The sequence below is a fragment of the Bufo bufo genome, chromosome 4, assembly GCF_905171765.1.
Source record: "Bufo bufo chromosome 4, aBufBuf1.1, whole genome shotgun sequence".
NCBI classification, from domain to species: domain Eukaryota; kingdom Metazoa; phylum Chordata; class Amphibia; order Anura; family Bufonidae; genus Bufo; species Bufo bufo.
Window position 1 is genome coordinate 254,815,353 of NC_053392.1, and position 24,421 is coordinate 254,839,773.

Genomic DNA, 24,421 nt, shown 5'->3' on the forward strand with positions numbered 1-24,421 from the left:
ACCGCATTGTTTGTGGCAAGCAGAGTCCTGTTTAGACAACACAATCTGCTTCCCAGGAATGATGATGATTAACGTGTCCGCACCTCAGATCATGTCACCTGATGAACAAGCGTTTCTCTGATTATCAGGAATGAGCATTCATAGGAATATTAGTTCCCAATAATTTTCCCAAACATCAGCCCATGTAACTCCAGCTTTTGTGGAAAGGAGGGGAAGCAGGAGAGGAGCTTCATAAGAAAATAAGGGAGCATCTTTCTCTGATAAGATATATTACAACAAAGTGTCTTATATTTGCCTGTACTATTTATTTATGGGGAAAAAAATGATTTTCTCTTCCATGAACTATTTGTCAGGATCCCACTCACATAAAGTCTGCTGGTCTCTGTACAGTCTCTGCCAGATTTATCATTTAACGTACGCCACCGATCTATGATAAATCTGCCCCATGGTCTTTAATCCCTCTATTTAGCCTGCTGCTGAATGCTGGCAGCTGCACAGTGGGGGTTATACTCCAAAAATTAAAAAAGAATCAAGTTTCTATTACATACCCTCCCTAGGGGCTATTATTGGTGAAAGGAAAGTCATCCATGACAACTCAGAAGTTGGAGTATTTTTAGGAAGAATTAATTCTAAAAAATTGAATTTTTTTCTGTTTTTAGGAATTTTATGGAATAAATGTAGTCACAAGTGGCAGTATATTATGATTAAGAGATGGGGGTGGAATTTGAAGAGACAGGCATGTTTTTTCTTTTTTCTCTTTTTCTGGTTTTCTGGTTTGTTTAAGTGAGATATGGTGTGAGTAATATCCTGGAATATAAGTGATCTGAGGAACTTGAATCCTGAAGGTTTTTTTTTAGAAATCCCACCTGAGTAAAGAGATAAGTCTGTATTACACTGAACAATTTTTCGGCCGATAATCTCATGGACACTCATTAGCGATCATCTTGCCATGTAATACTGCTGCCGATTGCCCGATAAACGAGCAGCTACTCGTTCATCAGGCACTTCTGATTTTTAAGCATGCTTAAAAATCAGCGCTTACCGGCGGCAGATCGTGCTATCTAATAACGATCTGCCGCCAGCAAATCACTAGACTGTATGGGGATAAGGGATGACATAGCGATCGCTCCTCCCCATGCTGCAGAGGAAATCACTGCATGTAATAGCTAGCAAGTGATTGCCGGGAGGGAACACTTCCCTTCCAACAATGGCTTGCTGATTTGCCTGTTCAAGGAAAATTAAAGGCAGTGCTGCAACCCATTGGGGAGGGGCAAGGCAGAGAGCATGGGAGTGGTGCTTGTGGCCCTGAGAAGGGTAGTAGTGCTCACAGTTCACAGTGGCAGTTCTCCCTCTGGCTCTCCCTGGGGCCATGCAGTGAATGGAGGCCACACACATTCTTCCCTCAGGCATTCCCTGGTATTGGGGCTCCTGCCTGGTGGTAGTTGGGGTGCCCTTGGTGTTCAGTGGGTGTTTGGCTGGGTGCAAGGCAGGAGTGCAGGTGCTGGGCTAGGAGAGTATGAAGGCAATGATCAAGCCCGTTGGATATAATGAATAAAGTCTCTTCACTTAGTTGATGATGAGAGTAGTAGTACAGATAGCAGCAAAGTCACAGTTCAGAGACTGAACAGAGCAGCAGTATCCTCAATGGCAGTTGTAGTACTTCTAGGAAGTCATTTATTAAGACCGGTCTTAATAATCCCTATATCTGGAGGTGGATTCACCACCAAGTTATGAAGAGGAGCAGGCTTCTCCATAACTTTGATGCATCCAGTGTTTGTTCTAAATGTATTACAGCTTCCGAGCTGTCTTATATTTAGAACATTTTCTACTCCTAAACCAGGCATAGAAAATGGTGAATAAGACAGGTCTGTTTTTTGTTATTCGCCACAAAAAAAACCTGAATAAAAAGTGATTAAAAAGTGTTATGTTCCCCAAAATGATACAGGTGAAAACATCAGGTCATCCTGCAAAAATTAAGTCACACGGATCCGTAGAAAGAAAAATAAAAAAGTTATGGGTTCTAACATTTTATTTAAAAGAGCTATTATTGTGCACAAATAGGAAAACAAAAAAAACTAAAAACTATATATATTTGGTATCGTTGTAATCGTACTGACCCAGAGAATAAAGTTATCATGTTATTTTTAAGGAGAAATGAACGCCACAGAATTTATAGCATAAAAACTCAGTGGCATTATTGCTGTATTTCCCTATTCCCCTACAGAGAGATTTAATAAGGATTAATCAGTAAGTTATGTGTACCTCAACATAGCACCATTAAAAACTACAACTTGTCCTGCAAAAACAAGACCTCATACGGCTACATTGACAGAAAAATAACAAAAGTTATAGTTACTGGGAGGCGATGATCAAAAAATGAAAACAATTGACAGGTCACTAATGTCCAAAATACATGTAGGGGGAAGGGGTTAAAACTAATCAGGCTGGATTTATTCCTGGCGAGTCTAATGCATATAATACAAGACATTGTTTATTGGCCTACATATCCCCAGGAGGCTGAGGAGGACTATGGTTTGGCTCATACTTAATGCAGTCAAAGCTTTTGATGGTGTTCAGCGGGAGTATATATGAATATATACGTTGGGGGTGGGGTCTCGTTTTCTATCATGGGTTAAGGTTACTATACAAAGGCACTTGTGCCAGATTAAGTATAAACAGCAATGCTTCCCTGTTATTGTGTGACAGGGGTGTCCCCTGCTGTTTGCCCTAGCAGATTATTAGAGAAAGAAGGGAAGTTAGAAACTAAAATAATGTTGTATGCAGATGATTTGGTTTTATTTACACAAGTAGTCCCTAAAATTATTAATGAGGTTCTCTGGCTTTTTCATATAATCCTAGCATTCTCTGTCCTGTGTAAGAAATATAGTTTGGTCAGTAGTTACCCACCATGTCGTCACTGTCTCCGCTGTAATCACAATTGCTGCTCATTAGTGTTGGTCGAGCACCAAAGTGTAGAACACTTCCCGATGCTCGAGTTCTCTACAGAGAACAATGGAAGTCACTGAGCATTAAACCAGGCACCCCCTGCTATGAAGAGGGGAGGGTGTCGGGACTCTAGTTCGCTTAGGAGTCCTTTCTCTGACTCCATATATAGCTATGTCCATATATGGAGTCGGTGCTTGGGGGACACCCAGTGTATTTAAATCTAATTTAGCCTCTATTTCTGGCAGGATTTGAACTCACAACCTTCTACATTACAGACCAGAATGTTAACCACTACACTATAGAGCTGCATAGCCAGTTACTTAGTAACTGGCCATGCAGCTCTATAGTGTAGTGGTTAACATTCTGGTTTGTAATGTAGAAGGTTGTGAGTTTGAATCCGTCAGAAATAGAGGCTACATTTCATTTAAACATATATAAGTTTTTAGCCATAATATATTTACATATATTATTATATATTTAGAATATATTATAATATATGTAAATATATTATGGCTAAAACATCAGTAGTAGTTTCCCACATATTATGCATTCATATATATACATCAGAAGTATGTAATTTAGCGTCTATTTCTGAAACGTTTCTGATAGGATTCAAACTTACAACCTTCTACATTACAGCCCAGATTGTTAACCACTACACTATAGATCTGCATAGCCAGTTACTTAGTAACTGGCCATGCAGATCTATAGTGTAGTGGTTAACATTCTTGGCTTTAATGTAGAAGGTTGTGAGTTTGAATCCCGCCAGAAACTTTTCAGAAATAGAGGCCAAATTAGCTTTAAATACACTGATACGGGATATTCGGCCGAGCATAGCGGTGCTCGAGCCGAACTAGTGTTCAGCCGAGCATGCTCGCCCGACATTACTGCTTGTCTGTTCAGGTCCTGACCGGACGTGTTTCTGAGTCTTCCTGTTCAGCTGCATGTAGTGCATACACAGTCCTCAATTTGGGCTGTCTTTTATTTTCAGCTATATATCTGGCTAGTTGCTATAATGTCACTAAGTGCACTTTGTTACTTATTACATTAGTTAAAGGAGTTATCTGGGTTATAGATATTGATGACCCATTCTTAGCATAGTATTAAAAGAAATCAAGAAAGCACTCCAAATAAAGAGCCCATTTATGTATTGATGGACATGGGAACCAGTATTTAAAAGGTTTTCCAAGATTCTTTAACTGATGACCTGTCCTCTGGATAGGTCATCAGTATCTGATCGGTGGGGGTCCGACACCTGGGACCCCCGCCGATCAGCTGTTTGAGAAGACACCGGCGCTCGCAGTAGCATGCACCATTTATCTTTTAACTGGCACTGCTGACTTTCAATTTTTTATCCCTAGTATAGGTTATAAATATCAGAATGGAGGGAGTCCAATTCCCAGCACCCCAACCTATAATCTGTTTGCAGCAGCCACTGGTGTTGGAACTTATTCCCTTTTTTTTTTATGGGAGTTGAGCTGCAGTAATCTAGCACCCCATATAGACAACAGAGCTGTGCTTATGGCTCCATTGTCTATATTCGTTTCGGCACTAGTGGCTGCTGGGATCAGCTGATTAGTGGGGTGCCAGAAGTCAGACCACCACTAATCTGAGATAGGTCACCTATGTACATAACCTGGAAGACCCCTTTTAAGATGGACAGTTATAGTATTGTACAGTAAGTTGCTATGCTGAGATAGCGTATAACCCTTGAACCAGAAACTCTGTTGGGTTCTTTAGCTGCCTTGAAGCTTCTTGATGTTGGGAGCTTAGCTGTCTCCTGCTGCTTGTTCACTTGTGAACTGCCCGGTGTGTTTCTAATGTCACAAATGGCTTTTCTTTGATCTGTATTTGCTTAGATTGCAGCAAATCACTGAGATGAACCGAAAGGTAGAAATAAATATATTCATTCATTTTTGAACTTCTGCTCCCCTATTAAGTGCAATTACCTTATAAAAATATCTACATTTAGAAACCTGCGCAATGATAGAAGAATAAACACATCAGAGAAAATGTGTGCAGTATTGGTTGAGTTCATTTCAAGCGCATTTAAAGTGCATCTGTAATAAATGTACCACATCTGTCTTTCATGTTCTTCTTTAACCACAGGTGTTGATGCTTTAAGTCATTTTGAAAACTCACATCAAAAGCAAAAGAAAAATTTAATTTCTATTTCAAAGATTTACAGGGAAATTATCAATGAGTATCTGGAAAGTCACATATTTAGCAAACATCAATCATATTGAAATAATCCAAGACACTATACAATACAATCTTTGTCATATGTATGGGAATCCATTAAACATTCCTGTGTAACTGGTGTGCAGTCAGAAACTTGGCACTCTCTAATCCTTCTATTATGAAATAAATATTTTGTAAATTGACAGTAAATGGTAATCTGTGTATGTAATAGATACATTTAACTCTCTTTGAAAAAGAGCATGGGAGCAGAGAACTATTAACATAATTATATTTAATACTCATAATGTTCATGCACTTTATGGAATTACACCTGTGCTACACTTGCCGTACTTAGTGGCAGACTTCCAATATGGTTTCTGTGTAGCCACAAAATGTTCTCCACTTAGATTCTGTAGGAGTACAGGAGGCGCCAACCCGGTCTACATGCCAATAGACCTAAAAGTAGAGTTGGTACTCACTCTGCCGGAGAGGGGGATAGCATGATAAAGCTCAAGACACATCCTCCCTCACCAAGGTCCCATGTGGATGTCAAATACACAGTCCATGTCCATGGATGGATAGTAGGAATTCACTTGCATTCAAATGTATTTATTGGCAAAGCTCAATAGTTTTTTATATGCCATTGCACAATGGAATTGAAAAAGGCGCAAACATGAGGTTTGCAGCTTTATTTTATACCAGAAAAACTGTTATGGGGCAATGATACTGGTAATTACAGATGAGCGAATCAAAGTTGACGAAGTGGAATTTGATCCGAATCTCAGGAAAAATTTGATTCGCACCGAATACGAATTTCCTCATGCTTCCTGGTAGGCTAAAATGGCTGCTACACGTGTTAGGACATGGAGCAAGGAACTCTGGGAATGAGGGATCACCCACAATGCCATGCATGCAGCCAATCAGCAGCCAGCCCGCCCTGTGATGTCACAGCCCTATAAATAGCCTCAGCAATCTTGGATTCTGCCATTTTCCAGTGTACTCAGTGCACGGAGAGAGACGTCAGCAGGCGCTAGGGACAGTGTTAGAAAAGACTTAAAACTTTTATTTTGCTGTATTGAAGTTCAGGGAAAGGATAGGGAGGAATCATTCCACAGTATTGAAGCAGAACAGGGTTCAGTAGGGGAGGTTACAGTCTGGATAATAGGAACACTCCTATTACACCTTGCTGCACTGACTGGGGATCCAAATTGCCATTATACAGCTCTGTAATTCCAGCAAACCGTTCTTGTTATTGGAGTGCAAGTGCTGTTTGATACAGCCATTAACAAGGTTTATTACAGGGAAATATTTCTTTGTCTTATTTGCCCTTGTGCGGTATACTTAGCTTGTATTAGTGGGAAAAAAGGGCTTATTAGCCGTTGTGCGATGAAGTGAGAAAATGACAGCCCTTTTTGGCGTACATTAGTGGCAAAAATATATATATTATTTGCCATTCAGCAGTAAGGTTATATGTTCTAGAGCCGTTTGTGGAGTGTATACATGGAAAAATATAAGGGCCTATTTGCCATTCAACGGTGCAGTTATATGTTCAAAAACCTTTTTTGGCGTGTATTAGTGGCAAAAAAATCTATATTATTTGCCATTCAGCATTGCACTTATATGTTCTAAAGCCCTTTTTGGTGTGTATTAGTGGCAAAAAAATTATATATTTGCCGTTCAGCGATGCAGTTATATGTTATAAAGCCCTTTTTGGCATGTATTAGTGGAAAACAACAGGGCTTAGCTGTTGTGTGGTGAAGTGAGGAAATTACAGACTTTTTTGGGGAGTTTTAATTTTCTTTTTATTTATTGATTTGATCTAACAGTATGTCAGACAGAGAAGTGCCAGGCCCTGCACAGGGGAGTGGCAGAGGCCTAAATGTTTCTGGCGCAGGCACAGGTCGCAGAAGAGTAAGGGGGCGTGGCAGCAGGAGTCGCAGCGAGAGTCCTGAGCTCCCAGTGTCATCTAGTGGTCGTGTCTTGACCAGCAACCCAGCGGTTCTTGAAAGGTTGACTCGGTCATCCACTTCGTCCCAAGTGACATCAGACACCCCCAGCCAAGAGTCAGTGGGTTCGTCAGACACAACCCTTAGTTGGCATGGCCCTGGAGCAGGCCCTGTACCCTCACCTGTCCTTAATCTGCCTCTGCTCTTTTCTGCTATCTCAGCCAGAGAAGTATTATTTGCTGTGGACTCAACTCCACTATACAGCGAGAACAAGCTACTAGAGGACAGTCAGAAGCTACTGGTCAGCCAAGATGCCTTCCTCCGGTAGGCGGGCAAGTAGTGATGAGGAGAGTGGTGTGGGAGCTGGCGTTGAGAGCGGTCAGGCTCCTGACCCCGAGACCATTGAGGAGGACAGCAGTGACTTGCAGACAATACTCGATGATGATGATGTAGCTGATCGCACTTGGGAACCGGGTGAATTAGGGGCTTCATCATCATCGGGAGAAGAAGGTGGCAGCTTGCCCGTGGAGCCAGCAAGTCGTTAGCGTGGCCGGGAGTCGGCAGGGTTGCAACAGTGGGAGGTTGGGAGCAGGGCCGTCTTTAATATTGATTGGACCCTGGGCAAGAATTTACTTGGGCCCCCTGGATCCCGCCTTCCCACACCTTAAAAAAAAGCGAAAATCTTATACTCACCTGTTTCCTTTCACTGGCGCTCACTAGCTGCTGGTACGGCAAGGGATGGTGCAACGCAGACACGCACACCTCACCGCGTCCTGGCACAGGCGGACATCATCACGCCTGCCTGCGCTGGGATTTCCCTACCAAATAGACCTCAGGCCTGTAGCCTATGACAAGTCTTGTCGCCATCTGCAAATTTTAAGGCGCTGTATTGCATCAGTGACATGAACACTCTCCACATATAATGTTATATTACATCAGTGACATCACCGCTGTCCACATATAAGTGATATTTTACATCAGTGACATCACCGCTCTCCACATATATGTGATGGGCGGTGATGTCACTGATGTAATATATTACTTACCGGTATATGTGGACAGCAGTGATGTCACTTATGTAATATATTACTTATGTGTGGAGAGTGGTGATGTCACTGATGTAATAGATCACTTATAAGTAATATATTACATCAGTGACATCACCGCTCTCCACATATAAGAGGCATATTACATCAGTGACGTCATCCCTTGGCGCTGGTGTGCGCAGCCAGGGCCGGCCTTAGGTGTTCAGGCGCCCTGTGTGAGCTAACCTTGTGGTAGTGTTACCTGCAGTCCTATGTAAAACCACAGATAACACTAGTGCTAAATAATGTAGTAGTGTTACCTGCAGTCCTATGTAAAACCACAGATAACACTAGTGTAGATCATGTGGAAGTGTTACCTTCGTCCTTAGTGTGCCTCCCTGTGTCTATCGCACGGACTCCATGCTGGCGCTGCCTCCTCTTCCTTCTTCTTCTTGCCCCGCACAGAACGTTCTGAAGCAGCTGCGTCAAGACATAGGAACACTGTGGGCATGGTGATACACACAGGGAGAGACACACACACAGGTACGGGGACACACAAAGGGACAGACACACATACACACAGGGACAGGGACACAGGGACACACACACACAGGGACGGACACACACACACAGGGACGGACACACATACACAGGGACGGACACACACACACAGGGACGGACACACACACACAGGGACGGACACACAAAGGGACAGACACACACAAAGGGACAGGGACACACACACACACAGGGACGGACACACACACACAGGGACGGACACACACACACAGGGACGGACACACACACACACAAAGGGACAGACAGACACACACACAGGGACGGACACACACACACACACAAAGGGACAGACACACACACAAAGGGACAGACACACACACACACAAAGGGACAGACACACACACACACAAAGGGACAGACACACACACACACAAAGGGACAGACACACACACACACACAGGGACAGACACACACACACACACACAAAGGGACAGACACACACACACACAAAGGGACAGACACACACACACACACACACACAAAGGGACACACACACACACACAAAGGGATAGACACACACACACACACAGGGACAGACAGACACACACACACACAGGGACGCCCCCCCCCCCCAGGGCTACCAAATACCTGTAAGTTCTGTTAGTTGCTTGGTTGGCTCAGGCTGTGTGTTGTGGCTGCTGGCTGGGGCTCGCTCCGCCTCCTTCCTCTTTCTCTGCCTGTGCGGCAGCTCAGCTGCGTCACGCTCCAGCAGCCACTGGTCTGCTCTGTTAAAGAGACAGGAGGCCAGGGAGCAGAGCGGAGCGCAGAGCGGCCGCGGCCACCCCCCCCCTCCTTGTGTGTGTCCAGACCGTGACTTTGTGCTGTTAGATGGCCGGCGGGCTGCGGCGGCAACAAAATATAGGGGGCCCAAGTAAAATCCAAGTAAAATGCTGCTTGGGCCCCCCAGGAGCAACTGGGCCCAGGGCAGCTGCCCCTTTTGCCCTGCGGTAAAGACGGCCCTGGTTGGGAGCCAAACATGCCCAGGGCAGAGCACTCGATTTGCAGGAGCCTACCTGCACGGAAAGTAATTGTGCAGGGGTTCACGGAAGCAGCGGCAGTAGCACCCAGTCAGTGCGGAGTGTTGGGGGTAAAATCACCTACTCGGCGGTGTGGCAGTTTTTTGTTAAGCCGCCGAAGGAGGTGAACATGGCCATTTGTAGAATCTGTAGGCAGAAGGTGAAGCGCGACCAGGGTGCCAATGTTGGCACCACGGCCCTGCATCAACATATGCAGCGTCACCATAAAGTGGCCTGGGAGAACCGTGGCTCCGATGTGGTGGTCCAGCCTGCTGCAGCAACCGCTGCATCACCCAGTGGCATGCACCCGATTTCAGGCAGACTCCACCACCTCAGCCGAAGGGAGCTGTCTGTCCTTCCTATCATCTGCTGGTCCTGATGCTCCTCCTCCTACTCCTAGTCACTCATTCCGTCAGCAATTGATCACCGAAGCAATTGCCAAGAGACAACAGTATGCGTGCACTGTATCCAACGGAGCAGAAGTTGAATGTGCTCCTGGCCAAGTTGCTGGTGCTGCAGTCCCTCCCTTTACAAGTGGTGGACTCTGCCCCTTTCAGAGAACTGATGGCTTGTGGCTAAGCTGTCATTTCTTTGCCAAAAAGGCAGTACCAGCCCTGCACATGTATGTAGAACAGAAGGTGGGCCAGTCCTTGAGCCTGTCGGTGTCTGCCAAAGTGCAAGGCAGCACCAACGTGTGGAGCTGTAACTACGGTCAGGGACAATACATGTCCTTTGCGGCCCACTGGGTGAATGTGGTTCCTGCACAGCCACACTAGCAACTTGGCCAGATGACGCCGCTTCCACCTGTACGTTCTCACGCCGTTGGTCATGCGACAATGTCCGTTTCTGCCCCCTCATCCTTCACCGTGTCCTTAGCCTCCACTGCAGGGCAATTCACAGTGCCCCTCCAGCATACCACATGTGCAGTGTCACGCTGTTCTGCACCTCGTTTGCCTGGGTGAACGGAGTCACACAGGGGAGGAACTGCTCCGTGTCCTTCATCAAGAAATTTAATCCTGGCTTTCTCCGTGGCAACTCAAAATCGGAATGATGGTGACCGACAACGGGAAGAACATGGTGTCGGCGCAGCATCAAGGAGGGCTGGGCCATGCGCCCTGCATAGCTCACGTGTTTAATCTGGTATCTGTACAGCACCCTGCCACCCCACATTGAAGATCCGCTGGACTACTGGGCAGCCAAACTGGATTTGTGGCCGCAACTGGCAGAGTTTGCTCTGGAAACGTTGTCCTGCCTGGCCAGCAGTGATGACCAGTTCGCAGTGTTCTCCAGCGAACACATGCGGGCTGCCATCTTGACTCACAAGTCCGGCCATGCACAGGTAAGCCCTTACCTGTGCCGGGAGCCAGTCTGAAACATGTGCGGTCACCGGGAGCAGGCAGTTCCGAGAACACTATGTCACCTTGCCACTCTGTAGTATCCTACTGATGTCATCTCCACACTATGTCACCTTGCCACTCTGTGGTATCCTGATGCTGCTGCTGCCATATCCACACTATGTCACCTTGCCACTCTGTGGTATTCTGATGCTGCTGCTGTCATATTCACACTATGTCCCCTTGCCACTCTGTGGTATTCTGATGCTGCTGCTGTCATATCCACACTATGTCTCCTTGCCACTCTGTGGCATCCTGCTGCTGCATCTTCACACTATGTCACCTTACCACTCTGTGGTATCCTGATGCTGCTGCTGCCATAGCCAGACTATGTCATCTTTCCACTCTGTGGTATCCTCCTGATGCTGCTGCTGCCGCCACCTCCAGACTCTGTCATTGTGTCACTCGGTGGCCTTCTCCTGATGCTGCCAACTCCAGACTATGTCATTGTTCCACTCGGTGGCCTCCTCATACTGCTTCTATCCCCAGACTCTGTGTGACTAATGTGTGAACAGTCTCCTAGTTCCAAATCTAGGCAGAGATCAATTAATACCCTAATCTTGGTAGGTGCTCAGACTATAAATGACTAGGTTTTCAATTCATGTGTGTGTAGATCTTGAGACACAGATGGCCCGTGCTGACAATGCACCCCGTCCAAAAAAATAAAAAATAAATTCTTTAAATTCTCTATCTAAAGTGGAAACGAATATAAGGAATTTTACATACATGTGAGAGACTATTGATACAGGTGCATCAAGTCCTATCAAGTCAGGTCCATGAAGTCTATTTGGAAAAAAATGCATTAAGCTGAAAATGAAAGAAAAATCCCAAAGTGGGCGGAAAGTAAGCTTCAATCCATCAGATTATGACACCTGTGAAGCCACTAATGATTCCTCAGAGTGCTCTGTGGACAGTCAAAAACATCTTCATATTATAGATCTTCATATTATAGAAAAACAAAAAATCTCAAGAAAAAAAACAGTCAATCAAAAAACTATCTAGAAGAGCAGGTCGCAAACATTGAAAGATAATCGCACAATATGGCGACCAGATATCAGAAAAAGTAGATATCTGTGCACAAGATAGGGTTTCCTATGAAGTTGTTAATATCTCCAAAATTACACTTACAGATGAAGAGATTGATGTTTTGTCCAAAGGTCTGAATTTTGCCCCTGCGGTGAACTTTGATTTATTTTCCACAATATTGGACATCAATAAGTTCATAAGAAACTTAACCCTTAGGAGACATTTTTTGGAAATCACTACTGATAACCAGGCAGATACAAGGACTTGTTCAACAAATAATATTACTCACCTTGATTTTTCTTTTCAGGAGCACTTATCTGTAGCCTATCTCACAGATCTACAAACAGAAAGTAGCTTAGGCCTCTTTCACACTTGCGTTCTTGTCTTCCGGCATAGAGTTACGTCGTCGGGGCTCTATGCCGGAAGAATCCTGATCAGGATTATCCTAATGCATTCTGAATGGAGAGAAATCCGTTCAGGATGCATCAGGATGTCTTCAGTTCCGGAACGGAACGTTTTTTGGCCGGAGAAAATACCGCAGCATGCTGCGCTTTTTGCTCCGGCCAAAAATCCGGAACACTTGCCGCAAGGCCGGATCCGGAATTAATGCCCATTGAAAGGCATTGATCCGGATCCGGCCTTAAGCTAAACGTCGTTTCGGCGCATTGCCGGACCCGACATTTAGCTTTTTCTGAATGGTTACCATGGCTGCCGGGACGCTAAAGTCCTGGCAGCCATGGTAAAGTGTAGCGGGGAGCGGGGGAGCAGCATACTTACCGTCCGTGCGGCTCCCCGGGCACTCCAGAGTGACGTCAGGGCGCCCCAAGCGCATGGATCATGTGATCGCATGGATCACGTCATCCATGCGCATGGGGCGCTCTGACGTCATTCTGGAGCGCCCCGGGAGCCGCACGGACTGTAAGTATACCGCTCCCCCGCTCCCCGCTCCTACTATGGCAACCAGGACTTTAATAGCGTCCTGGGTGCCATAGTAACACTGAAAGCATTTGGAAGACGGTTCCGTCTTCAAATGCTTTCAGTACACTTGCGTTTTTCCGGATCCGGAGTGTAATTCCGGCAAGTGGAGTACACGCCGGATCCGGACAACGCAAGTGTGAAAGAGGCCTTACCCATGCCTGCTACCTTACCACAGAAATTTAAGATAAGCAATCCAGAATATTATCCGATTAAGGGTGGATTCACACTAGCGTTATGGAGTCCGTTATGGCTTTCCGTTATAACAGAGTTATAACGGAACATAACGGAATCCATAAGATGGAATGCAAAATGGAAGCCTTTAAGAGGCATTCCGGTTTTCTCCGTCCTAATAGAAGTCTATGGGAAAACATAACAGATCCGTCTGGGTCCCATTATGCAAGACGGAAAACAAAGTCCTGTCGACAGGACTTTGTTTTCAGTCTTGCATAACGGGAACCAGATGGATCTGTTTTGATTCCCATAGACTTCTACTTTCAAAGGCGTCCATTTTGCATTCTGTCATAATGCAAGTCTATGGGCAGCAAAACGTATCTGTCCTTCCGTTTTATGGATTCCGTTATTTTCTGTTATAACCCAGTTATAACGGAAAGCCATAACGGCAGTGGCGTCGCTACAGGGGGGCAAGGGGGGGCAATTGCCCCCCCCAGGTCATTCCTTGCCCCCCCGGGTGCCCCCCCTGCTGAATCGCTAACAACTCTAATAGTAATAATCGTTCGCTGCAGGCCGCTGCTGCTGCGCCGGCACTACTGACCTCAGTGTCAGTGATTAAAGTTAAAGTGTACACACACCACCACAGATACATACACAGACAGTCGTCTACTCGAGTCACAGGGGGGCGGCGTTCGGACCCAGCGGACTCGCGGACGCAGAGGCAGAGCGTGCAGGGCGGGCACAGGCTGGCTGAGTGTGGCAGCCACAGAGACGAGTTGACGTCACGGTCGTCAACAAGTAAAGCTGCGCTGCTGCGTGCCTTCCCGGTGCACGCCCGCCGCCCGCGTGAACAGACTTTGAAAACTGCTGCGCTCGCGCCTGCCAAGTCAAAACAAGTGCCACCACTAGTGTGTGAGTAGTAGTGAGTGAAAGATCATAGACTAAAGTTCTACTGAGTGCCTGCCTGCCTTCAATGTTCTCTCTGCTCCTGGACGGTCTGGACCTCTGCTAGGCTAGCTAGTGCTACTACTAGTTAGTGACTTCTTCTTAGACTGTTGTGACTTGAGCCAGCGGCTGTCTGAGCCTCAGGCCCTCAGCCTGGCCCTGACCTCACCTGGCTGTCTTCTACAGGTGCCCGGCCCCACTGTCTATTGCTAGACGGCCTAGCCCCAGCTTGGACTGTCAGGAGAGGAGGAGGACAGCAGGACTGGAGACTGGAGACAGGAGTGGACTCGACTGTGGCTGCTGTGGCCTTGCAACCTCTCAACTCTGCCTGGCCCTATAGAAAAGAAAAAGTAAGAATAAAAACAAAGTTTAAAAAAAAAGTATGTACCCTTATACCCCCACTACCTCGACTTATGGCCTGCCCTGAGCCCTCCCTCCTGTTTGGTTTGCGCCCAGCCCCTCCTCAACCTGTCCCTGATACAGTTAGCCCTATAACTTAGGGTATCATGGTACATTATACAGGGGTAATATAACTAAGGACCCCTGTATAATGTCCCCACTCCCCCTGATAGCACTGTACCCTTGTATAATGTACCCTGATGATACCCCTTAGTTATAATATTACTCATAATGTCCCCTGACTGATACCCCTCAGTTATATAACTGAGGGTAATCAGGGTACATTATACAGGGGGTAATATAACCAAGGGGTATCAGGGTACATTATACAGGGGTAATATAACTTATATTACCACCGTATAATGCCTGATAGGCCTCCTGAGTAACTTATATTACCCTTGTATAATTATGTACCCGGATACCCCTTAGTTATATGATCCCGGCGGGGTCATATAACTAAGGGGTATCAGGGTACATTATTATACAGGGGTAATATAACTCAGGAGGTCTATCAGGCATTATACGGTGGTAATATAGCTTACATTACCCCTGTATAATGTTCCATGATAGCCTTACTCAGTTATATTACCCTTGTATAATGTCCCCTGATATCCCTTAGTTATATTACCCCTGTGTAATGTACCCTGATATCCCTTAGTTATATAATATACAGTGGGATGCGAAAGTTTGGGCAACCTTGTTAATCGTCATGATTTTCCTGTATAAATCGTTGGTTGTTACGATAAAAAATGTCAGTTAAATATATCATATAGGAAACACACACAGTGATATTTGAGAAGTGAAATGAAGTTTATTGGATTTACAGAAAGTGCGCTATAATTGTTTAAACAAAATTAAGCAGGTGCATAAATTTGGGCACCACAAAAAAAGAAATTAAATCAATATTTAGTAGATCCTCCTTTTGCAGAATTTACAGCCTCTAAACGCTTCCTGTAGGTTCCAATGAGAGTCTGGATTCTGGTTGAAGGTATTTTGGACCATTCCTCTTTACAAAACATCTTTAGTTCATTCAGGTTTCATTCCGAGCATGGACAGCTCTCTTTAAGTCACACCACAGATTTTCAATTATATTCAGGTCTGGGGACTGAGATGGCCATTCCAGAACGTTGTACTTGTTCCTCTGCATAAATGCCTTAGTAGATTTTGAGCAGTGTTTAGGGTCGTTGTCTTGTTGAAAGATCCAGCCCCGGCGCAGCTTCAGCTTTGTCTCTGATTCCTGGACATTGGTCTCCAGAATCTGCTGATACTGAGTGGAATCCATGCGTCCCTCAACTTTGACAAGATTCCCAGTCCCTGCACTGGCCACACAGCCCCACAGCATGATGGAACCACCACCATATTTTACTGTAGGTAGCAGGTGTTTTTCTTGGAATTCTGTGTTCTTTTTCCTCCATGCATAACGCCCCTTGTTATGGCCAAATAACTCAATTTTAGTTTCATCAGTCCACAGCACCTTATTCCAAAATGAAGCTGGCTTGTCCAAATGTGCTTTAGCCCACCTCAAGCGGCACTTTTTGTGCTGTGGGTGGAGAAAAGGCTTCCTCTGCATCACTCTCGCATACAGCATCTCCTTGTGTAAAGTGTGCCAAATGGTTGAACGATGCACAGTGACTCCATCTGCAGCAAGATGATGTTGTAGGTCTTTGGTGCTGGTCTGTGGGTTGACTCTGACTGTTCTCACCATTCGTCGCTTCTGTCTATCCGAGATTTTTCTTGGTCTGCCACTTCGAGCCTTAACTTGAACTGAGCCTGTGGTCCTCCATTTCCTCAATATGTTCCTAACTGTGGAAACAGACAGCTGAAATCTCTGAGACAGCTTTCTGTATCCTTCCCCTAAACCATGATGGTGAACAATCTTTGTCTTCAGGTCATTTGAGAGTTGTTTTGAGACGCCCATGTTGCTACTCTTCAGAGAAAATTAAAAGAGGAGGGAAACTTACAATTGACCCCCTTAAATACTCTTTCTCATAATTGGATTCACCTGTGTATGTAGGTCAGGGGTCACTGAGCTTACCAAGCCAATTTGAGTTCCAATAATTAGTTCTAAAGGTTTTGGAATCAATAAAATGACAACAGTGCCCAAATTTATGCACCTGCCTAATTTTGATAAACAATTATAGCAGACTTTCTGTAAATCCAATAATCTTCATTTCACTTCTCAAATATCACTGTGTGTGTCTCCTATATGATTTATTTAACTGACATTTTTTATCGTAACAACCAACGATTTATACAGGAAAATCATGGCGATTAACAAGGTTGCCCAAACTTTCGCATCCCACTGTAACTAAGGGGTATCAGGGTGCATTATACAGGGGTAACATAACTAAGGAGTTCTATCCTATCAGGGACGTAATACAGGGGTAATGTAAGCTATATTACCCCTTTATAATGTCTGATAGCCCTCCTCAGTTATATTACACCCAATGTACCTGATACCCCTTAATTATATTACCCCGGCGCCAGGGGCATAGCTGCAGGAGAAGCGGCTGCTTTAGTATTTTTCAGTAGTATGATTAGCTGGTGAAAATTATTAGTGCCCCCCCATTTTTGACTGTGTATCTTCTGTGCCCCCCCTATATATTGATCCTAGAGTCGCCACTGCATAACGGACTCCATAACGCTAGTGTGAACCCACCCTTACTCCCGCACTGATAGTATGTTTTTATTTCAGGAGGCACTTGAGAAAGAGCTAACTGAAATATACAGACAGGCAAAAGGTACACGGCAGGACTATAACCTTACATTAGCTCAATCAATGGCTTTAAAACAACTTAAAGAACATCCGCCCCTTATTATAAGGTCGGCTGACAAAGGAGGTTCAGTCGTAGTTATGGATAAAGAGAGCTATTTTGAACAGATGATGGTTATGTTGTCCGATGCCTCCACATAAAGGAAACTACATGAAAATCCTCTTGATAAATATCGTACAGAATATAATGCTCTCTTAGAAAGAGGTAGAAGCAATGGTTTATTTGATGAAAAGCAATTCAGTTTCCTGGATGTGGAGGCACCGATAACTCCCATCATACATGCACTTCCCAAAATACATAAAAAGATTAATCCTCTGCCACTAAGGCTACTTTTACACTTGCGGCAGAGTGATCCGGCAAAACGTATGCCAACTGATGGCATTAGTAAGACTGATCAGGATCGGGATCAGTCTTAATGCCTGATCAGTCAAAAAAAATGCATTAAAATGCCGGATCCGTCTTTCTGGTGTCATCCGGCAAAACGGATCCGGCATTTACGTTTTTCACCTGTCGACAGGACTCACCGGAAGGACGGATCCGGCATTCCAGTATACTAATACATTCCTATGGGAAAAAATGCCGGATCCAGCATTCAGGCAAGTCTTCAGTTTTTTTCGCCGGAGATAAAACCGTAGCATGCTACAGTTTTCTCTTTTGTCTGATCAGTCAAAACGACTGAACTGAAGACATCCTTATGCATCCTGAACGGATTACTCTCCATTCAGAATGCATGGGGATATGCCTGATTAGTTCTTTTAGAACTCTTAGATCCCCTGTGACGGAACTCTATGCTGGAAAAGAAAAACGCTAGTGTGAAAGTACCCTAAGGCCAAAAGTCTAGTATAGGGTCGCTCCTTGAAAGAATTGGTGAGTGGCTAGATGGCATATTACAACCACTTGTAAGAAGATTGCCAGGTTATCTTAAAGACACAACTGATGTCCTAAAAGCAGTTTCAAACAAGGTGTGGGAAAAACATTTCACGTGGCTTACAATGGATGTAATTTCCTTGTATCCGTCTATACCCCATGATATAGCTCTCCAAGCATGTGCGTACCATTTGTACAGATACAGTAGCCACCTGTCACGGCCTATGGTCGTGACTCTATGTGTCGCATGCAGTTGTCAGCGGTCTGTTTGTTGTCTACCGCAGGTTAGGACAGTTTGTATGTTTGTCTCGCGTGTGGATGCCGCTGGCAACATAATTATGTTTGGCAGTGTAGCAGCCTGAGTTGGTTGCTAGGCGGCTCGCTGTCAAGGCATGCGGTTTCTTCTAGCAACATTTGTATGTATGTGTTCACTGTCTATGTTTGATGAGCACGGGATTCATTTATGTGTTTATTTCCCCTTTAAGTGACACTTACCTTGTCTGGTGTTGGAAGGGTTAACTCCTTTCCTAGTTTGTGTGTGTGGGTGTGGCTACTTGGGCTATTTAGCCTCTGCTGCATCCCTGTAGCTGAGGGGTACTCCAGCCATGCCTTATGCTGGAGTCATCCTCCTGGTCTTATACCATCTGTCCAGTGAGGGCCACCCTTGTGGTCATAAAACATGTATTGATGTTAAGTTTTGTTTGTGTGGTGTTTAACCTTATTGCAGCTATGGATCTGGTTTCCTGTGTGCTTAATGTTTGTGTGCTGTCTCTCTTTGTGTTTGGTGTGGACTTCAGCATTTGGTGGCTGCCCGACTGTTTAGGGAGGGTAGACAGGGACTGTGGGTCCCCCCCCTTCCTTTTCCCATCCTTAGGGTACTTGTATGGCCCTAGATTTAGAGTTGTTAGTTGGTGGGAGTATGTAGGGTTAACTTATTGCACAGCAGGAAGAGGAGGCGGGTAGCGGGAGGGTACTTATGTGCTGTCCCCGCCTATCCTCTTCCTCTTTATCGGAAGCGCGGTGCCCCCTCCCTCCCTCCCTCCCTTTTGTTTCCTGTATTTGGAAGTTTTAATGTTAATTTATATTTCTGTTTGTCTGTGCGTTATGTCCTCAAGGAGGCTGTATGCAGGATTGAAGAATTTTATAAGTCACAGCTGGCGGCAAGTTACTGCAAATAAAAAAGTTATTAATGATGGGTTTGGCGAAATCTGCCCGTTGGGAGTCCAGCGGCTGGCGGATCGCACGGTTTTTATACTGTTGCCGTTTTGATGAATAAAAATATAGCTGTGGCCGACTACCACCCAGCAATAAAGAAAGGTTAAAAGAAAGAACGTGGTCAGTGTCCTTATTTGGGATGGTTGTGAAGTGTGGGCCAGTGTGGTAGGGGTCACCCCCCCCCCTTTTATCCTTGGTTATTACCAACAGTCTTAGCACGGGTTCCAGTCTGTGTGTCTGTGGCAGGTAGGTGTGGAAGTGGTTTCACTCACCTGCCATATCCATATGTTGTATATGTTTCCCTTTCCTTGCAGCTTGGCCAGTTTAGACTCCTGTTCGTCCGTGTCTAGGAGGAACAGGTCGTCTTACCCTGCTCCTAGTCCAGGGATTTCCTGAGGGCTAGTAGGGACCCGAGGTTCCTGAGTATGAGCCCTCCTACCATCTGGGTTGGCTCATATGGTTAGGAGTCAGGGTCAGAGTTAGGGATGCTTTAGGAGGTGACCTGCTCCCTGATTCTGTTGTCCTGGCCTAGCAGCTTCCCATTATCCCTTTAACATCGCACGGTGACATCACCCCAGTAATGTTATTAATTACATTCTAGACGTAACAGGTTTCTTACTTACACACAACTATTTTGTTTTCAATAATGAATTTTTTTTTGCAGATTCAAGAAGTTTCGATGGGGGCCAAGTTTTCCCCATCACTGGCAAATTTAACCATGGGTTATTGGGAGGAACGCTTTATTTTTTCAGATTATAATATATTTGTTGGCAGCATCGTCTGGTATGGCAGATACATCGATGATCTGCTACTCATATGGAGTGGCGATGTGTCTGTGATACCAGACTTTGTTGCATTTGCCAACACAAATGTATATAATCTGCGTTTCACCCATAATATGGATAGGCAAAGTATTTGCTTTTTGGATCTGAATTTAAAGAGGACCTTTCATTACGATAAAAAATCTAAACTAAGTATACAGACATGGAGAGCGGCGCCCAGGGATCTCCCTGCATTTACTATTATCCCTGGGTGCAGCTCCGTTCTCCCGGTATAGGCTCCGGTATCTTCAGATTTTCGGCTCAACCGGGAGAAGCCTTCTCTTGTTCTCCTGGGCGTCTCTTACTCCCAGGCTGGAGTGCTGTCCAATCGCAGCGCAAAGCTCACAGCTTGGGAGAAATAAACCTCTCAAGCTGTGAGCTGAGCGCTGCGATTGGAACTGTAGCGGCCTACGCCCTTTCTGGAACTTTGTCCACAAAACAATCAAGGAAGTCACGGGGGTCCGCGTTCAAAATTCTCCAGAAGCCCTACTGCTGTTCGACTGTGTCCTGAATGTCCCAGCATATAAGAAATCCCTCCTAAAAAATATGGTACAGGCGGCGAAAGCAGCGATTCCCAGGCATTGGAAATCCACCTCTCCTCCCTCACCCGAGGAATGGTTTGATGAAATCGCCCTGTATCAGAGACTGTAGGACCTCATCAGTATTACGCCTGCAGTCGCCTCACGATATGTGAAAACGTAGAGCCGCTGGGAAGCCTTTCGCTCCTCAAACTCATTTAGGGATGCACAGGTCTAATCACTTCAAGGGAAACTGCAGCCTCTTTCCCATTTCCCTCCTTCCCTCCCCCCTGCCCCTTTGTCTAATGTCTTATCTGTATGTCTCCTCTCGTAACTTTTATGTCCACTTGGGCATTTAACCCCATATTGTTTCATGGTTCATATTGTTTGATACCGGTTATATATCCCCTTTACAGTTATATAAACACCATACTTGAAATGTTAATGTCACATGACTCTGTAACGGTTTTACTGTGTTATATTGGAAAATCTCAATAAAACCTAAATAAGAAATAGCCCCAGACATATTCTCCTTACGTTGGTGTTGCCATCTAAAGACCTTATTTTGCTGGAAATCAAGTACATCACGTTGGAATTTTCGTGCTTTAATTTCCTTATTATTATTATTATTATTATTTATTATTAAAGCGCCATTCATTCCATAGCGCTGTACATACACTACGTGCAGAATTATTAGGCAAATGAGTATTTTGACCACATCATCCTCTTTATGCATGTTGTCTTACTCCAAGCTGTATAGGCTCGAAAGCCTACTACCAATTAAGCATATTAGGTGATGTGCATCTCTGTAATGAGAAGGGGTGTGGTTTAATGACATCAACACCCTATATTAGGTGTGCATAATTATTAGGCAACTTCCTTTCCTTTAGCAAAATGGGTCAAAAGAAGGACTTGACAGGCTCAGAAAAGTCAAAAATAGTGAGATATCTTGCAGAGGGATGCAGCACTCTTAAAATTGCAAAGCTTCTGAAGCGTGATCATCAAACAATCAAGCGTTTCATTAAAAATATTCAACAGGGTCGCAAGAAGCGTGTGGAAAAACCAAGGCGCAAAATAACTGCCCATGAACTGAGAAAAGTCAAGCGTGCAGCTGCCAAGATGCCACTTGGCACCAGTTTGGCCATATTTCAGAGCTGCAACATCACTGGAGTGCCCAAAAGCACAAGGTGTGCAATACTCAGAGACATGGCCAAGGTAAGAAAGGCTGAAAGACAACCACCACTGAACAAGACACACAAGCTGAAACGTCAAGACTGGGCCAAGAAATATCTCAAGACTGATTTTCCTAAGGTTTTATGGACTGATGAAATGAGAGTGAGTCTTGATGGGCCAGATGGATGGGCCCGTGGCTGGATTGGTAAAGGGCAGAGAGCTCCAGTCCGACTCAGACGCCAGCAAGGTGGAGGTGGAGTACTGGTTTGGGCTGGTATCATCAAAGATGAGCTTGTGGGGCCTTTTCGGGTTGAGGATGGAGTCAAGCTCAACTCCCAGTCCTACTGCCAGTTTCTGGAAGACACCTTCTTCAAGCAGTGGTACAGGAAGAAGTCTGCATCCTTCAAGAAAAACATGATTTTCCTGCAGGACAATGCTCCATCACACGCGTCCAAGTACTCCACAGGGTGGCTGGCAAGAAAGGGTATAAAAGAAGAAAATCTAATGACATGGCCTCCTTGTTCACCTGATCTGAACCCCATTGAGAACCTGTGGTCCATCATCAAATGTAAGATTTACAAGGAGGGAAAACAGTACACCTCTCTGAACAGTGTCTGGGAGGCTGTGGTTGCTGCTGCACGCAATGTTGATGGTGAACAGATCAAAACACTGACAGAATCCATGGATGGCAGGCTTTTGAGTGTCCTTGCAAAGAAAGGTGGCTATATTGGTCACTGATTTGTTTTTGTTTTGTTTTTGAATGTCAGAAATGTATATTTGTGAATGTTGAGATGTTATATTGGTTTCACTGGTAAAAATAAATAATTGAAATGGGTATATATTTGTTTTTTGTTAAGTTGCCTAATAATTATGCACAGTAATAGTCACCTGCACACACAGATATCCCCCTAAAATAGCTAAAACTAAAAACAAACTAAAAACTACTTCCAAAAATATTCAGCTTTGATATTAATGAGTTTTTTGGGTTCATTGAGAACATGGTTGTTGTTCAATAATAAAATGAATCCTCAAAAATACAACTTGCCTAATAATTCTGCACTCTCTGTATGATAAGCGGTGCACATACATAATACAGACAATTGCACTGATCATAAACAAGACAAGTTACAAACTGGTACAGAAGGAGAGAGGGCCCTGCCCGTGAGGGCTTACAATCTACATGGTATGGGAGAAGGACACAGTAGGTGCGAGTTAAGTAGGTCATGGCGGTATAGAGGCAGCAGGGTCACTGGTTGTTGGCTTGTCCTTATCCCAACGTGCATGGTCATTCAACTCTTGTTCGAATCGTGTAAGGGGCTTCTAAATCGACCAAACTCCTCAATTTATCCTGTAATGGTACAATCGATTTCTCGATTTCTTCAAGGTACTTTCTCTCAAAACCTAGAAGTAACTCGATAAAGGTACGGGATCATAATTTGCATGCATCCTCCCACCTCTTTTTTAACAACTCATCATCCAGTGGAAAGGAGGGATATACCTGTTCACACAGGCATCGTGGAACCAGCTCCTTAGTCAAATATTGTTCATGTGCTGCCTTGTACCACCATGTCTTTGATCTATGTTTATATAGGTTCTTTAGTAATTTTTCTCAAGTCTCAAGAACATTCGGTTGGGTACAGCCATATTTAGAAGTAGTGTCAGCCTTAAATATTTTTGTTAATTGTGAAAATCCATAATAAAGGGAAAATCTACAACAAAAAACAGTAAGGCAATCAAAAATATTTCCCATCCAATGGTATGTAACCCATATATATTATAAACCACACAACCAATAAAGATATATGGATCCACAGAATATTTTAAAAGATACAAGTACAAAATGTAATTAAAAAAAGTGAATAATTTATTATTAGCAATTTTATTATTGACATGATTAGCACAACACAAAACATAAAAACACAATTAAAATATAATAATAGGACTGGTAGTGCATGATTGATGGACAATATAAGTAAAGTGCAGGTGCAACAAAGGCCAGTGATCAGTACATCTGAATATACTGATAGGATTAGTAAAGTTATAGACAGAAGCAAGGACTGATCTGAATTTTACTAATACAAGTGTAGGTAACCTGAATTTACACAATAAACATATAAAGGCCAAGTCCAAAGATCGAAATTGAAAGTAAAAATTCTAACTTATACTGACCAATATAGAGTCCACAATCAGAGCAACATCACCAGTCCACTCCTCGACGCACGTTTCGCGGTCTGCTTCCTCAAGGGGTAGTGACTGGAATGGTGGTGGTACAAAATATATATAGGCCAGAAATTGGGAGTAATCTGACCATATGGTCAGTTGTTTATCCAATAAACTCAGATGTAAATCAAATAATAATGAGATACTTGCTGCGTACACAGGTGTGCCAGGCTCAGACTCACCTGTATGACTATCAATGAGCGCCGCTCACTACATGCCGTTTGGGT